At 41.6% G+C, this 17,719-nt stretch overlaps 1 protein-coding gene and 1 pseudogene across 3 annotated transcripts in view; both read left to right on the top strand.

Moving 5' to 3' along the window:
* The window catches only part of ZMAT4 (zinc finger matrin-type 4), a 330,204-nt gene that overhangs the window by 243,319 nt on the left and 69,166 nt on the right, over window positions 1–17,719 (top strand). The gene's annotated exons all lie outside the window — the stretch shown is intronic.
* LOC308511532 (phosphatidylinositol 3-kinase regulatory subunit beta-like) lies at window positions 198–1,578 on the top strand (annotated as a pseudogene). Its single transcript has 2 exons — window positions 198–237; window positions 781–1,578. The product of its transcript is annotated as a phosphatidylinositol 3-kinase regulatory subunit beta-like (transcript).

The following is a 17,719-nucleotide window of genomic DNA, read 5'->3' as shown; positions in this document are numbered from 1 at the left end:
CAGTTTGACCCAGTCTAATTAGCATATTTGCCTTTTATTAGTATATATATATATATATATATATATATATATAGCCAGCTACTGTAATGATCAGAATAACCAGAGACCAGAACACCACGGCCCCTCTCCCAGGCTGGCCCTGCCCCCCAGGGAGCGGTTCAGGGTGCTCCTAGGCAACACCATAGGGTGTGAGCTTGATGGGGGAAAGTCGAAGAAATAGAGCTGAAGATCTTAAGGGTCTGTGGGGTTGGGGTGGTTGGCCCAGAGTAGGCTTGGAGTGTGCTGGGGAAAGAAGAGGAAGATCTGATTGGAAAACAGCTCAGCAAAGTACCTTTCTCATTATGAACCAGGATGGTGCCAGCTGTGGATTGAATGGGTGGTTGTTTCATGAGTGCGCTTGGAATTGACATGTTCATGGCAGTAGCAATACTCCCGAAACTTCACTGATTCCAAATAGTAAATAGCTATCAATGTCAAAGATCAGAAAAATCCTCTCCAACTAGTAGACTTGCAACGCTACTGAAGGAAACACTATTTAAGGAGGAGCTAGAAAGACTGAAGTATGTGACCAGAGGATTGTGGGATTGTGGAGGATGCCTGGGTGCCTACAGCCAGAATGTGAGCCTGTTATTGCGCATGTACATAGTCAGCCCTATAGTCCTCAGTCTCACAGTATTTGGATGTGACTTCTGGCGGGAAATTATGTCTATTGAGATTTGCTGTTCCCTTGAGGCGAGGAAGATCAGAATTAGAGGTTTGGTTTTGTACCTTGGTTTGAAGCAGAGGACAAGAGCCGCGAGTACGACCAGCCCTACAAGGAATACACACACACCTCCCAGGAACTGCAGATGAAGCGCACCTCAATCGAAGCCGTCAATGAAACCATCAAGATCTTTGAAGAGCAAGGCCAGACTCAAGAAAAGCAAAGCAAGGAGTATGAGGGAAATAAAAAAGAGATGCAGAGGAGCCTGCTGAACTCAGAACGGCTCAAGTCTCACATCGCCGAGATCCATGGGAGCCACATGAAGCTGGAACAGGAGCTGTGGATACAGGCTTTGGACAACTGGGAAATCTGAACATTCTGAAGCGTATGAACAGCCTGAAGCCAGACCTCATGCAGCTGCACAAGATCCGAGACCAGTAGCTGGTATGGCTCACCCGGAAAGGCGCCCGGCAGAAGAAAATCAATGAGTGGTTGGGAATCAAAAATGAGACTGAAGACCAGTATGCAATGATGGAGGATGAGGATGACCTCCCCCACCATGAGGAACGGACCTGGTATGTGGGCAAGATCAACTGCATGCAGGCTGAGGAAATGCTGAAAGCAAGCAGGATAGTATCTTCCTCATCCGTGAGAGCAGCCAGAAGGGCTGCTATGCCTGCTCTGTGGTGGTGGACGGCGATACCAAGCACTGTGTCATCTACCGCAGGGCCACTGGCTTGGGTTTTGCAGAGCCCTACAACCTGTGCACATCTCTGAGGGAGCTGGTGCTACATTACCAGCACACCTCCCTCATGCAACATAACGATGCACTTACCATCACACTGGCACATCCCTGTGTGAGCCCTGGGCCCTGAAACCTCCCCCCCGCCCAAGCCCTACCCCAGCCCACTGACTCATACAGAGCAGGACTCCATCTTTCTGTCTATCTCTCTTTGTGAATTTTTCTCGGTCTCAATCTCTCTTGTGCTTTCTCTGAGTCTTTCTCTTTCTGTCACTCTTTCTATCCCCATTTCTGTCCTCTCTGTCTCTCTTAGTCTCTACACCTCTAAGTCTCTGGTTAGAGGAGCATACCTCCTCCACCCCATGCCCCTTTTCCCCATGGGCACTGCCTCCCCTGGCTCTGGCTGCCCCCACCAGTTCCTATAGTCCCCCCAAGCTCCCACGGCCTGTATCTGCCATGTTTACAAAGGCCCTTGGGGTGCTCAGCACCAGCATGGTGCCCTGATTTTTAAGCCATAGACCTGGGGTCAGGGCAGGAAGAAGGCAGGAAGGAACTTCCCTGGGCCACTTCCAAGAACCTCAGCTGTGACATTTGGGGCTGGGCGGGTCCTGCCCCACAGACCCAACTTCTCCTCTAAACCCTGAAGTGAAACCCACACTGGTTACCCCCACATGGAGCTGCTGCCCAGAAGCCCTCCACCCCCAAAAGTAAAATTATTAAAAATAACCTCAAGAGCTGGGCCCTACCTGACCCCAGGCTTCCCAGGAACCGAGGCTGCTGCAGGTACTGCTGGGCCAGCTGAGATGCACCACAGCCCACAGGACCTCTGCTCAATGCAGTTTCAAGGCGTCTCCTTTATCATGTTGGGTTCTGATTTTGTTTCCTTGACTGTAAACCCATTTTCCCCTATTTTGGGACAAGGACCCCGATTTTCTATGCTGTCATGGACCACCCTCCTGCCTGCCCAGCTAAGCTGGCAGGTGGGTTTTATATGGTATGTGGGGGGTGGGGGTGGGGATGGGATAGTGACAAATAAGAAACTTTGGAGACAGTGAAGGGCAGTTTGTCCAGACTGTTGAGAGCTCAGAATTAGAGTTTAATTGGGATAGAAATCCTGCTAATAGCCCCTGATGCCTGAAATCTGAGCACTCCACTTTTAGGTTTCCCAGTTCAAGTTTTTGGAGACTGCCTATTAAAACATTTCTGGTTGGAAAGTGTTTGTATAGAAGCCCATAAGTATTAAGTATTTGTTGTGTTTACCTCTCTGTATTTAGCTCTCTGTAAGGAATATGGAATAATGTTAAACGCCTCATGTTCTCAAGAAGTTTGACTTTTAAAATAAAAATAAAGAAGAAATATAAACATCAAAAATAAAAAAAGAAGAAGCTTGAGTTTTAGGGGCGAAACCAGACAGCAAGTTGAGTGGTTAGGGGCGAAATCAGGCAGCCAGTCGAGCGGTTAGGAGCAATCAGGTAGGCAGGCAGAGAGTTAGGGGCGATCAGGCAGGCAGGCAGGCGAGTGGTTAGGAGCCAGCGGTCCTAGACTGCAAGAGGGCTGTCCAACTGCTGGTTTAGGCCCAATCTGCGGGATCAGGCCTAAACTGGCAGTCGGACATCCCCTAAAAGATCCCGGATTGCAAGAGGGTGCAGGCCAGGCTGAGGGACACCCCCTTCCCATACACGAATTTTGTACACCGGGCCTCTAGTATAGGATAATTCCATTAAATATGAAACATTAGGGGAACAGGCCAGGAAAGGGAACTGAAAATATCTTGCATTAGAACTGAGTGAAATTAAACAAGTCACTCTACTTTTCTGAGCCTCAGGGTCTAATTTGTAAAAGCATTTTTATGAAGTACACAATCCAATGAGCTATTACAGGTCTAACATTCCAGTATATACTAACTAATGTGATAGACATTGGCCACATGTGGCTATTGGACACTTGAAATGTTACTAGCCTGAATGAAGAGGACCTTTGAGTGTAAACTACACAACAAATTTTGAACACTTGGCATGAAAAACTAATGTACATCTCTTATTAATATTTTTATATTGATCATATGTTGAAATTACAGTATTTTAGGTATGTGATATAAATAAAAACATTATTAAAATTACTAGAAGCCCAGTGTGCACGAAATCATGCGCGGCTAGGGTCCCTAGGCCTAGCCTGGCCTCCGTCGCATGGCCTCTGCCACCCTGCGATGCTACGTGAAGCTCCCCACCCCAGGATGCTTTGCAATGCTCTCGGCCCCTTGATTGCTTCGGGAGGCTCCCCCGACTCCTCAACTGCTTTGAGAACCCCACCACTGCTCCGCAAGGCCCCCCCCCCACCCCGCCCCTCAACTGCTCTGCGAAGCTTGCTGCTGCCCCACGAAGCTTGCCGCTGGACGCTCTGCGAAACTCCCCCCCCTCCCCCACCCCACCCCCCGCCCACCACTGTTCCATGAGGCTCCCCCCACCCCGCTACTGCTTTGTGAAACTTGCTGCCGCCTGGGTGAGTGCTCTGCTAAGCTCACAGCCACCCCACGAAGTAGCCTGCCACTGCGGCTCAACAGTCCCCAGTCCAGCCCCACCTCATGGAGAGCGGCTGGGGGGGGGGGGGGGGGCGGTCCAAGAGGTGCTCCATACTCTTCATGGTGACCGGTTGCCTGTTCGGTTGTGACGGCACCTAGCTCTTTATACATATTAGGATTTCACGGTTTGCTTTATTTATTTACTTTTTACTGTGGCTTCTAGAAAATTTAAATTTTATTGTAGCATGTAGGTCTCATTGCATTTTTGCTTTACAATGCTGTTCTATGATATCTATGCAAAACAGTTTTGAAAATAAGCTCCAAATACTCAGAGTTACATACAGTGATCATATGTGCATTTAATGGCATGTGTTTACCTATGAATACTTGCACATACCTACGTATAAAAGGCATCTTCTAAAAGAACGATGTTGCTGTTAAATTATGTTGCATTGCCTTCCTTTGCTATCAGGCAACCTAGAACCACCATGAGGTTTGGTTAAACACCTAATTATGGAAAATAAAGGTGTTGTAATACCTTAATCAATAAAGAAAAAAAATAAATTAAAAAGCTTAAAAAAAGTTATTTCCATGGAGCTTTGTAATGATACAGTGGGATGTAGGGATAATTTGGAATAAAAATGGATTTACTAAGAAAAAAAGAAAAGAAAGGTGTTGACTTAACACAAATTATGTGTAGATTACATTTCTTAACGTTTTTTTTTTATTTTGGGGGAAAATATGTCATTGAAAGGTTGTGTATTGTTAAGGTATTAAGGAAATGAAACAAATGAAATAAATTTTAAAAAGAAAAATTAAACTCTTAATGATATGGAAAAGACTTTCTGAACTTATCTACAGACACATTCACACAAAATGTATGCATTAACAGAGTGAGAGGTTAGGGATGCTGTTGTAGCACTGGTATGTATGGCTCAGGTCTCTCTAATATTTATGGTATGTTTATCACTTATATCCCCATTTTCCTTCCACTCTACCACTGCCTATTATTCCTCATTTTCTAAGCCTATTTTCTTCCAATAATTTATCTTCTCCCACAATTATTTATATGCTTAGGAACAATGTTTTCTCTTGTTAAATCTTATAAGCCGGATTCACTTATCCTTTCATTCAGTATCTCTGTAGAGCCTGCTGTGGGAAAAGCACTGTCTTACATTCTCAAGGAAATATAGAGATGTGTATTTTAACCTCTAGCATTTACTCTTTAGGAAATTTATAAGATTTATGGAATTTAAATCTATAAATGTAGTTTTGTGCAAGGGTTAAGCACAGGATTGATAGTAGGTACCACAACACGTGTGTTTGAATACTGGGCCTCCTACTGTTTGGTTGTGGAGCTTAGCCAAGTAATTTGATTTCTATGAACCTCAGCTTATTCGTCTATAAAACAAAACTCATACCATTTATCTTCTACAGAGGTTTAGAGAAGATAATCCACTTAAATGGATCTGTTCTAAGCCTGGTGGGGAATACGTTCTCAATGATCGTTAGCTGTTATTTTTCCAGTTATGGATGTAAATATGAGAGGTAGGATAAGCATGTGCATACAAATAAATGTGCTGGGGATATTTCATAATAAGTAACACATACTTCTGTTTGAATAAAGAAGAAAGACTTTGTGTAGAAAGTAGAACTTGGTCCACTCAAGAGAGAATTTGCATAAATGCAGTTGAGGATTGGACATTCCAAGTGGAGGAACCAACATGAGTGATTTGAACCTTTGCATATGGAGCAGAAAATCATTAAGTGGGTGTTTAAAATAAGACTTCTGAGACATAATAGAGAGAACTAAGATTAAAAAGGAAACTGAGAGTAAGACTCTCTCAAGTAAATATTATAATATCTATACACGATCTTCTATATAAATACAGTCTTAACGTCCATTGTATGATGTATCTTTATAACCATATATTTAGATTCAAAGTAGTAGTGATTCTTTATAGTATAGAATAGTATATAGTGTAACATAACAGAGTATAGTATATATAGGATAGTATTATGTTGGCATTTTCCCTTGTGGCTGCTCTTTATTTTAATTGTCTCTAAATTTCAAAGCACCCAGAAGCAATATCCACATCCTCTTAAGTTTATTAATGCCATTTCCAAATTCTCACCTCTCTGCTCCAAATTAATAATCATGTTCCTTTAAGTCTGATACCATCCAGCTACTAACTTCTAGACCTTATCACCCCTCCAATGGTTCATCGTTTCAATTCAAAATTCTATGCCTAGCCCACAGCATTCTAATCTTAAAATAATGTCTTAATTCCACTATAACAGTTCTTCATATGTTCTTGTGATATAATAAAGGGATCAGTCCTCCTAGCTTCACCACTTACTACCATATGGCATTGGAAAATTTACTTCTCTGAGCTTATAATGGAGATAGTCATACTGCATACTTCATAAAGTTTTTGTGAAATCAAATAATGTATATGCAACGCTTAATACAATAGTTGGTGCATAATAAGTCTTCTAAAAGTGTTACTATTCAGTGTTATGACCTTTAGCCCTCTGATCCATATATTACCATTGTATCAACACTTTTCTGTCTTCATTTATTCATTCTTCAACTGAGACATCAACATGCCTCCCTATCTTCAGTATCTCTCTCATTAGTACCCTCAGGTTCCTTTCCACCTGTGTTAACCCCTCTCAGACAGGCTATAACCTGGAGCCATACAGCTTCGGTCTTCAGTCCTTTGCCGTGATCATAATGCTGAGACTCCAATGGGGAAAATCACCAGAACTTTGGACTATGATAAATTAACAAAATCCTTCCTTAGCTTTTCACTCAGACCCTCGTCCTCATATGCACCCCTATATAACATTTCTTTTTTATTCTCTAAGAACAAACAATTCAAAGCTGACACTTGTTTGAAGTCTCCTCCTAACCCCCACCACATTCTCTCTTCATGGGTGGCTTCCCTTCCTACTGCAGATACAAAACTGAGACCTTCAAATAGTAAATTCCTAGGCCTCCTGTCTCTGTACTTAAGGCTTTACTTTTGCCTCCTTCACCATCCTCTCAAAGGAGTCCTAAGAAATAGGGCTATTGTCAATGGCAAAGCCTTACTAGTATTAACAGACCTATTGTTTAACACAGAGAGTGATTATTGCTATATAAGAGAAAAGATGCTTCTTTCATTGTATTTAAAGTCAATTGAGCAAGTTGAAATCATTCAAATATGAAAAATCAGCTTTGAAAGCATTTAAATCTCATAGATATAAGATGTTTTAGTTATATTCCCTGCTTATACATAGTTGAAATGTTTTAAATGGTAGAAAACTTATAATTCAAATGACACATTGAAATATAATATTATTAATAAATGTTATTGAATATTAACTTTAGGAGTGTATGTTGTCTTTCTGGTCCATGAAGATAGTAACACAATGAATACATTATAAATATACATGTAAATATGTACACATACATATATATGTATACATACACTTCTGTGTATGTATGTATATGTATATATGTGTATGTATATATTCTTATTTTTCTTTGTTTATCTAAATATTAGATTATTTTTAAAATATTAGATTCTAATGTTTGACTATGCTACAGATATAGCTGGTTTCAAAATGTTCTAGTTATATAATGTGGTGATACATTCTCAGTGTGCTTAATGCCCTTGAAAATCTCAGCCTCTCTGACAGAATATTTCACAGCAGTATTCTTAGGGGGAATATATATCTCAGGTTTTCAAGGACAACCCAAACTTCAAATCTCCTGACTCATTAGGTTTTTGATTATTGGTTGGTTCAATATCTTCCTGAATATCTGCTAGACCAAGCACGGTTCACTGGGGAAGTTAGATGCAAAGTCAGATAAGAACAATGAGATTTTAAATATAATTATTTGTGAAAACTGCAAAGAGAACAAGTAATTCAGAGTGGGGTTACCAGGAAAAGCTTCACATGTTCATATGTCCTAAACTTTGGGTGGAAATTTAGTTCATCAAATGGATAATCTCATAGCTCCTCACTCTCTCCACCTTTTCCCCAAATTTAAAACCCAGTCTATTGTGGCTTTTCTGTGAAGGGCTGCAGTTGTAAATGGCTCTGTCCAGCTTACCCCATGTTGTCCCTGCATTTCTTTTATTTCTACAGTTGAATCCTAATTGGTTCCTGTCCATCTTCATCCATCTTCTATTAGCTATCTGCAGCTTTGCTCTCTTAACTCTAAAGGTACATGGACGTTTTTCTTCAATCATATAGGCTTAACCCTCACACCAAAAGGATAAAGATCTAGTTGCTCTAAAACAATGGTTCTCAACCTTCCTAATGTCACAACCCTTTAATACAGTTCCTCATGTTGTGGTGACCCCAATTTCATTGGTACAAATTGAACATAATTAAAGCATAGTGATTAATCACAAAAACAATATGTGATTATATATGTGTTTTCCGATGGTCTTAGGCGACTCCTGTGAAAGGGTTGTTCGACCCCCAAAGGGGTCTCGACCCACAGGTTGAGAACTGCTGCTCTAAGACAATGTGCTGTACAAAGGTCAACCAGAAATCAATCCTTAAACAACCAGCTCTTCCCATTCCCCTAAATGCCTTGCATGATTGCTGCTCTAGGTGCAGTGGCAGAGAGGGTGATGTGGTGGGACTGGTCAAGAATGCAGGACTGACAGTTATCAGACTAGTTTGGTCTTGGAAACTAGTCTTGGCCCTTTACACAGATGTGTTGTATATCCTTTGGGAATTTTCTCCCCTCAGTTTCCTCATTTGAAGTCTAAAATCTCTTCTAATACTGTTATTCCTAGAAATCAACTACAAATTCCTATTTTTGTCATATCTTCATTTTACTCACTGGGAACATTGGTATTTCCTATTGGTTTCTGAGATACCACACTTCACCTGGCTTTCCTCCTCACTAGCAGCCCTTTAAGGGCTGGCTTCTTTGACTGCCTTCTTGCATATCTGATTCTAGAAATTGAAGTGCTCCAGTGGCTTGTCCTTATCATCCACTGTTTTCCCACCTATATTCTCCCTTGGTGCTATTACTCAGATCCATGACTTCAAATACTGTCTTGATGCTGATGGCTGACAGATTTATTTATCTAGCTCTGACCTCTTCCCTAAATTCTAGATTGATATATCGAGCTGCCTATTTTACATCTGCACTTAGTGTCTAATAAGTATTTCAAGCTTAAATGTCTCAAATGATCAATCATCTCTTCCCCCACAGTGGCCATTGCCAACCCTGCTTTCTCACCTTGTCACTGTAAATACTATCACATCCATGCAGTTCCTCATGCCAAAAACCTTTATCAGAGTCATCGATTCCCATTAATTCCTTTCTTCCCTGCCAATCCCACATTTAATCCATTCATAAATCCAGTTTCTCTACTCTCAAATATATAGCCATAATTCGACCATTTTTAACCACATCTACCATGACCATTCTTGGTTAAGCCACTTCATTCTCTCCCAGACCATGGCACAGCCTCCTCAACGTTCTTCATCTTCTGCACACAGTCAGTCATTCTTCTAAAGAGTAAATTGGAACAGATTACTGAGAGAGAAACCAAGATGGCGGCATAGGTTAACGTCGGAGATTGCTGCCTCGAACAACCACTTCAAAAAACAACTAAAAGACGGAACGGACATCATCCAGAACCACAGGAAGGCTGGCTGAGTAGAAATTCTACAACTAGGAGGAAAGAGAATATCATACCCAGACTCAGAGGAGGCGCAGTGCTGAAGTGAAATACTAAGGTGTGGAGTGCACATGGAGCGGGCTGGAGGTGGAGGGCGCGGTTGTTGTTTTCAATTGGGAGGGAGTTTCAGACTCTGAGCTCCAGATCTGGGCAAGTCTCTAGGGACCCAGACTCAAACGGGAGAAGCGGGACTGTCTGGCTTCGGTCGGAACTCGAAGGCAGCTTTTTCTCCGAGTTTTGCAGCGGTGGCTGGGACTCTGTGAGGCAGAGCCCCTAGGGACGGAACTGAGAGCAGCCATAACTGCTCGCTTCGGCCTGCCCTGTAGATCCCCGGGGACCTGCCCCGCCCAAGCCCTGCCCAGAGCCATTTGCCAGATAGCCTCAGGCAAATGCTAGATTAGCACCGCCCTAGAGATCCAGCACAGAAGCTCTCCCACTGCAGACACAGCAGACTCTCATAGCCAGTTAGCCTGGAGGTCAAATCACCCCCGGTATTGCCAACAACAATCAAGGCTTAACTACAACAAGACTGCACACAAAGACCACTAGGGGGTGCACCAAGAAAGCATAAAAAATGCGGAGACAGGACAAAACTGTCCATGGAGGATATTGAGTTCAGAACCACACTTTTAAGGTCTCTTAAGAACTGTCTAGAAGCCACCGATAAATGTAGTGAGATTCTCAAGAAATCTAATGAGACCCTCGATGTTATGATAAGGAACCAACTAGAAATTAAGCATACACGGACTAAAATAATGAATACTATACAGACTCCCAACAGCAGACCAGAGGAGCGCAAGAATCAAGGCAAAGATTTGAAATGCGAAGAAGCAAAAAACACCCAACCAGAAAAGCAAAATGAAAAAAGAATCCGAAAATATGAAGATAGTGTAAGGAGCCTCTGGGACAGCTTCAGGCGTACCAACATCCAAATTATAGGGGTGCCAGAAGATGAGAGAGAGCAAGATATTGAAAACCTATTTGAAGAAATAATGACAGAACTTCCCCCACCTGGTGAAAGAAATAGACTTACAGGTCCAGGAAGCTCAGAGAACCCCAAACAAACGGAATCCAAAGAGGACCACACCAAGACACATCATAATTAAAATGCCAAGAGCAAAAGACAAAGAGAGAATCTTAAAAGCAGCAAGAGAAAGAAACTCAGTTACCTACAAGGGAATACCCATATGACTGTCAGCTGATTTCTCAACAGAAACTTTGCAGGCCAGAAGGGAATGGCAAGAAATATTCAAAGTGATGAATAGCAAGAACCTACAACCAAGATTACTTTATCCAGCAAAGCTATCATTCAGAACTGAAGGTCAGATAAAGAGCTTCACAGATAAGGAAAAGCTAAAGGAGTTCATCACCACCAAACCAGTATTATATGAAATGCTGAAAGATATCCTTTAAGAAGAGGAAGAAGAAGAAAAAGGTAAAGATACAAATTATGAACAACAAACATGCATCTATCAACAAGTGAATCTAAGAATCAAGTGAATAAATAATCTGGTGATCATAATAGAATCAGGGACATAGAAAGGGAATGGACTGACTATTCTTGGGGGGGGGGGGAAGGGGTGTGAGAGATGCGGGAAGAGACTGGACAAAAATCGTGCACCTATGGATGAGGACAGTGGGTAGGGAGTGAGGGCGGAGGGTGGGGCGGGAACTGGGAGGGGGGGGAGTTATGGGGAGAAAAAAGAGGAACAAATGGAATAATCTGAACAATAAAGATTTATTTTAAAAAAAAGAGTAAATTGGATTATTAAATACCCCTTTAAAACACCTCGAATGACTTCCCATTGTAAACAAATAAAATTTATACTTGTCATCAGAGCCTTCAAGGCCCACATGATCTGGCTCCTGCCTTTCCTGCCCCCTCTCTCCGTACTCTTCCCCTCATCCACTGTGCTTCAGTTGCTGATTTTCTTTTCATGGGACAAAATCAAGTGTGTTCCCTCATCAGAGACTTTGAATTTGCTTTCTCCTGCTTGGAATTCTGTTGCCCAGATCTTCACATAGCTGTCCTCTCTCATTATTCAGGTAGCAACCCTAATGTAGCCTTTTCAGAGAGATGTTTCTCAATACTCTGAGTAAGGCAGCCCCCACTCCATCATGCTCTACCACATTACCTTATTTCAACTTCTTCAGAGCACTTGGCAGTGTTTGAAATTATCTGATTTTCTTTACTGCATGTTTACTATATGTTTCTGTCCACCAGAATAGAAGTTTCTTGGGGAAAGTACTCTATTATCTTCACGGTTATATCCTCAGTGGCTGAGTCAGTGCCTGATCCTTGGGAAGTACAGTCACTATTTGTTGATTGACTCACTGACCACTCTTACTGCTTTTCTTCTTTAGCAATGGGGTAAGACATGAAAGTTTCCCTCTAAGGAGAGAATCCTTTTTATGTGGCTCAGCCTCTTTATCCTCAGGAAGGCAGAAAGAGAATATATATTAAGATCTGAGAAGAATCTCTGAGTACTTTGAAATATATTTACAGCTAACCATTTAATTATTTCCTTATTCAACAAATATTTTTTTAAGTATTAAAGGTGTGTTGGATACAACTTAAGTATTAAAGGTATCTAGTATCCAACTAGAGGGTAGGCAATAAAAGCAAGTAAGTCAACATCTCTCCCCTTAAGGAGTTCATAATTCGGTAAGGAAGCGGACAGCTGTCTTAGCTTTGTCTGCTATAACAAAATATTACAGACTGGGTAGCTTAAACAACAAAAATTGATTTTTTTGCAGTTCTGGAGACTGGAAATCCAAGATCAGGAGCCAGCATGGTTGGGCCCTCTCTCTGGTCTGCAGATGGTTACCTTTTTGCTGTTTCCCCACATGGCCTTTCCTCAGTATGAGCTCATGTAGAGAAAGATGGAGATTTCTCTCTCTTCCTCTAATAAGACTACACATTCTATTGGATTAGAACCCCACTTTTATGACCTCATTTAAACTCAGTTAACTCCAAAAGACCCATCTCCAAATACAGTCACACTGAGAATTAGAGTTTCAAATATGAGTTTTGGGGGAACATAACTCAGTCTATAGCAGACACATATGCAGATCCTTGCAAAGCACCAACAGGAAAGCACAGGATTCTGGGAGCACAAGCAAAAGAAGTTAGTGTGAGCAAGGGTTAGCAGGCCCAACCCTTCCCAAAAGGAATCTGCTTTTGGGTCAGTGATGAGGGCCTGGCAAACTGGTGTTTCTCAAGTGTCTATAGAATACAGGTGACAAAGGGCCACCCACCAATCACAGAAAGCCTCCCCCACTGGAATCAGTCAGTAGTTGCTTGGATGGATCAAGTAGAGACTTTATTTCTATAGTTTATTACTTCAGGGCTGAAATTTGTAGAAGACGTCCTTTACTTCATCTTAAGGTCAATGCAATGTCAGGGGTCCCTGTGGTTTTTAGAACGCTACAAGTCTCACACCTGTGTGATGGATCTCCAGCAACCAAGATAAGTGTTGTTTACTGGTTGTTGCTGGAATGTTTGATGTGGCCCTTGTGCCCCTAGTGTTCAATGAGTCATAGGAGAGATAGATCTGGGGTTCTGCAGGCTTAGTGATGGCCACTTCTTCCAGCCTGGCTAAACGAGGCCAAGTTAGTCTTCTTGGCTTTGTGGCTCCAATTATGAATAACTTGCATATTAGTGAAAGTGAAAATAGCTAACATGATTATGCTAGGCATTTGCCAGTATTTTCTCATACATTATCTCATGTTAATCCTCACACCTACCTTGCAAAGAAAATAATATCAGTCTTGTTTTTCAAGAAGAATGCTTAGAGTAGTAATGGCATTAGCCCAGAGCAACCTCTGAGTCTGGACTCTGGCTGTTATGGCATACAGTCCTAGTGCCACATGCTGCCCCACTGTGCCTGCTCTGAAGGCATGCGCCCTGATGACCTGTAGCTAATCTCTGGCTGGCTTCCTCTGTTATGTCAAGGGACCCTTCCTCTATTGTCATAGCATCCTCTCCAGTCTTCATTCTTCTCAGGGGTGAGCAGTGTCCTTGTTAGTTCCCCAGTTATACAGAAGGGTCCCTGAAGCCTCAGATGCTGTTTTATTCATCTAGGTGTTTGACACATAAGAGAGAGGCAATATATGTTTGTTAAATTAAGTGTTAATGCTATATAATTTCGTAGAAGCACATAACCGTTGAACTAGCCTTAAATACCCTCTTTAGTACAAAACTCAGAGAAGTGCAAGGTAATTCAGTTAGTACTATTGTTTAGAGTAGAATTGATGCTTGGGCAGTGTTCCTTCCTCTCCATAACCCAACATTAGTCATACCTGGTTCTTCTGAGAATACAACCTCAGCCTCAGAATGGTTTTTTTCTTAGTGTTTGAGAAGACAGGTATTTAGGGGCAAGGATTCTTCCATATATCTTTCAATTATGTACCATACATACATACTCATTCTCCTCTCTGTTTAATTTTTTTAAATCATTAGATCTATCTTATTTTATTAAATTTATCTTTATTGTTGAAAGTAAAAAAAAAAAAACAACAAAGGGGATTCACTGTTTTCTTTGGGCAGATACAAGTATAAACTCTGAATGTCTGAAATGAACTATTTTGTTTTCTTTATATTTTATATACTAGAGGCCCGATGCACAAAATTCATGCAAGAGTAGGCCTTCCTTCCCCCAACTGCCGGCACCAGCTTTTCTTTGGCACCCGGCACCCGCGCTTTGCTCTGGCGGTGGGCAGGCACCCACGACCCGGTCTTCCCTCCGGCCCCAGCTTTGTTTGGAAGGATGTCTGGAAAGACATCCAGAATAATGTCCGGTCTAATTAGCATATTACCCTTTTATTATAGATTTCAAATTATTAGTCATAGTAATTGGTTCCTGGAAAGAATTATCAGGCCATTTATCAACTGAGCTTTCTGTTATCTTTTTATATCTTGCTAATGTGCAATTTAAACATGCTAAATACTTTGAACTGACTCTTACTACTACTAGTAAGCTTATGAGAACTGTTATTCTGGTAAATGGGAGTGGAGTTTCTACTTTTGCGGATACCTAATGAAAGATTCAATATTTATAATGCCCTTTAAATAAATTCTGTGATCTAATAGCTGGTGTGTAGAGCTTATATAACTGAGCCATCAGTAAGCTTTTTCACAATATGATTTGACCTATGTTGAACAATTCATAGATGGCATCAAAAATCCTTATGATAATTAAATTTTAGACCATGAATGTCTCTTAGAGATCTGGCATAAGTCAGTTGTTTTATAGAGGGGAAAAATCCAAAGAGAAGACATGCAATATTTTCCTGATTCTCTACCCCATTTCTCAGTGACCTTGAAGCTGAGGCCTGTGGACCACTTAGAGATGCGGTACAAAAGGGCCCAAGGAATTGATGCCATTAGCTTAATGATGTCACATCATATTATTATTATTGCTGATTCCTTTGACTCCAAGGCTGGGACAAATTCCCAGCCCTGCCTGATACTACCAGGATGAATCACTCTGGTTTCCGCTGTGCTTATTACCTGCTTTAACTCTGAACCCATGGATCTTTGCAGATTATCAGCTGCTCAGACCTGGACTCATTTCACAGCACCAGCTCATGGAATTGCATCATGCTTCCAGACATTTTCCTCCAGAATTATGTACCAATTAGGACCATCTTGAGTTTTTTTGTGTGTGTTTGCATTGACCTTTTAGTGGAGCGAATTCAGGCCTTGCCTAAATATTCGGCATCTGCCTGGTGTTTTGTTTTTAGTTTTTTTTTCGTGTTTTTTTTTTTTTTTTCCCAGGTCCAAGGTCCTGGTGTGGGTAGACCTTTCTCACAAGTACAAGCTCTGGGCCTGGCCTTGAGTAACCTTCCCAACGTCCCTCAATCCCTGTCTGGTAGAGCTGAAACTAGAATCACAGTGTCTTGCCTCCCACCCAGCTCATTGTCCTTTGCAGTGCATCACCCATTCTTATTAGGCTGGAATTACTAAGACCAGAAATGGTGGATATCACTTCTCTTGTAAATGGCTCAGGTCTCAATTTTGTGAAACAGCTCACATTGCTAATACGTATTAGACTATAAATAATTCCTCCAAGATTTTGCTGGTATTCCAAATGGTCTACGATGCATTGGAAATGAATAAACAGCAGGGGATATATAATCAAATGCCTCTGCTGAAAAATGCGCAGCACAGGCTTAAAAGGAGCTTGAGCAACAAAAAGGCTTGTTTGAGAATTCCACTAAAATATAAACAGATCTGTCTCAACATTTTGGTGCCTGTTTGCATATAGATGGTATTAGGCACTATAGTTGCAGAATTATAACCTATCAGGGCCATTTGTAATGGGATGACTCAAATAGAAGCAATAGAAAACCAAGTGGCTAAATCAAGAACTTAATAAAATCTGTAAGCAAGTGATTGGGAGTAAGGAATTGTTGGTTGGATAATTTATGTTATAATGTACGATAGATTTCATATTGGGAGCATCTCAAAATCTGAAATTGTGTTTCCTTTGAACACAAACCTTGCTTTGCTATTAAATGGGATTTAGATGGCATAGGAAGGCTCCTGAGCTATAAAAGTGTTCTTTAATAGGACGAAAAGTGATCATCAGGTAGCAGATTGCCTACCCCTGGGCAGGAAAGACCTCACTTTATCCTGGTTCTGTGCCCTGAGGCCATCAGCCCTGCCTTGGTCTGGAGAAGGATGGAGAAGAAGGGAGCTTTTTGACATGTTTTCCACATCATCCTTTGCTCCAACATCAACTCTTTTCTTGCTCTAAACACATAGACTTTTATTTTTCACTTTAAAGTTTGCCTCTCTTGTGACCCTTCAGGATCAAGAGAGGCAGAAGTGAAGTCATCATAAAATGGGTCAGTATTCCTGCCCTTTAGCAATTCGTAGCCTGCTACATTCCTAAATGAGCTGGGACACTTCCATGTCTCAGGATCTCTCAGAACCCTATTCAGCTAGTGAGAAAAACCTAGATTTCTATTTCGTGTCCAACAACCCCCAAACCCTGGGATTTTGTTTGGCTGATGGCTTAACATTTATGGAGCCAGATGTTTCTACTGTGCATTTTCCTTTTGAGTAAGTGATTTGCTCTGAAAAAATGCATGGAAGTGTCTTGGACCACTGGTAAGAGGCTGGATATCAATTCTGAGAGTGACATTTTTAACCCGTAATTAAAGAACTGGGCTATGTGTGGTGGCATGGTCTCCATTGATCCCACCACACTCCAGATTGACTTAACACTGTTGCCACCAGCATCTCTTTGCCTGAGGGTTTTCTCTGGCCACCAGAGCCCACTTTGCTGTCCCCATGGAAGGCTGGAAGCATCAAAGAATTAATACTCTGCCCCATCCCCTAGCAACCTACCCTCAGTGACGGGCGTAGAAAAGCCTTTCTCCCTCGCTCCTCAGATGGGATTTCTCTGTAATTTTTACACTCACTGGCAGATTCCCCAGTGGGATTCAGCCTTATTCAAGCTCACTTACTAGAAAACAAACCCTTCCTTAATGGCTTTCCTTACCTGTCTAATTTCCCACCCCCTCCTTAGTGTTTCCTGAAACTGTCTCCAGAATAAGCCTGCACTCATTCCTTGAATCAGTCACTTCTGGAGATAGCCAAACTAAGATCCTACTCAAATAGTGGTATCAAGTGGGGTCATGAGGAAAGAAGCTGTGTTGTTCAGACTAACACCTGGTTGGGCTGAGTGAGCCAGACCCAGCTTCTCTTCTTCTTTCCATCTTTAGTGTGATCTGACCTCTAAAACATGTAATTTTTTTCTTTTTCTAGTTGCAAGAAAACTATAAGGTGCTCAATAAAGAGGATCACACAATTTCAATTTTTACACCAAACAAATGAGTTCCTAACTTGGATTTAAAAGTATTAAAGGACAATTAAAAACCTTTTCCTAAGTAGTATCTGACTTTCTGTCAACACAAGATGCGTCCTCTTAAAAGATATTTAAACCATGGTTTCATTTTTAAAATCTGGAGTTTCAGTTAGACACTATGAAATATATTTGGTGTCAGGAAGTATTATTTATACCTGCCTTTTCCCCAGACCCTCTGAC

The sequence above is a fragment of the Myotis nattereri genome, assembly GCF_964212035.1.
Source record: "Myotis nattereri genome assembly, chromosome: 2".
In the NCBI taxonomy this organism is placed as follows: domain Eukaryota; kingdom Metazoa; phylum Chordata; class Mammalia; order Chiroptera; family Vespertilionidae; genus Myotis; species Myotis nattereri.
The sequence above is the reverse complement of the archived record's forward strand: the minus strand, read 5'-3'. Positions and strand labels throughout refer to the sequence as shown.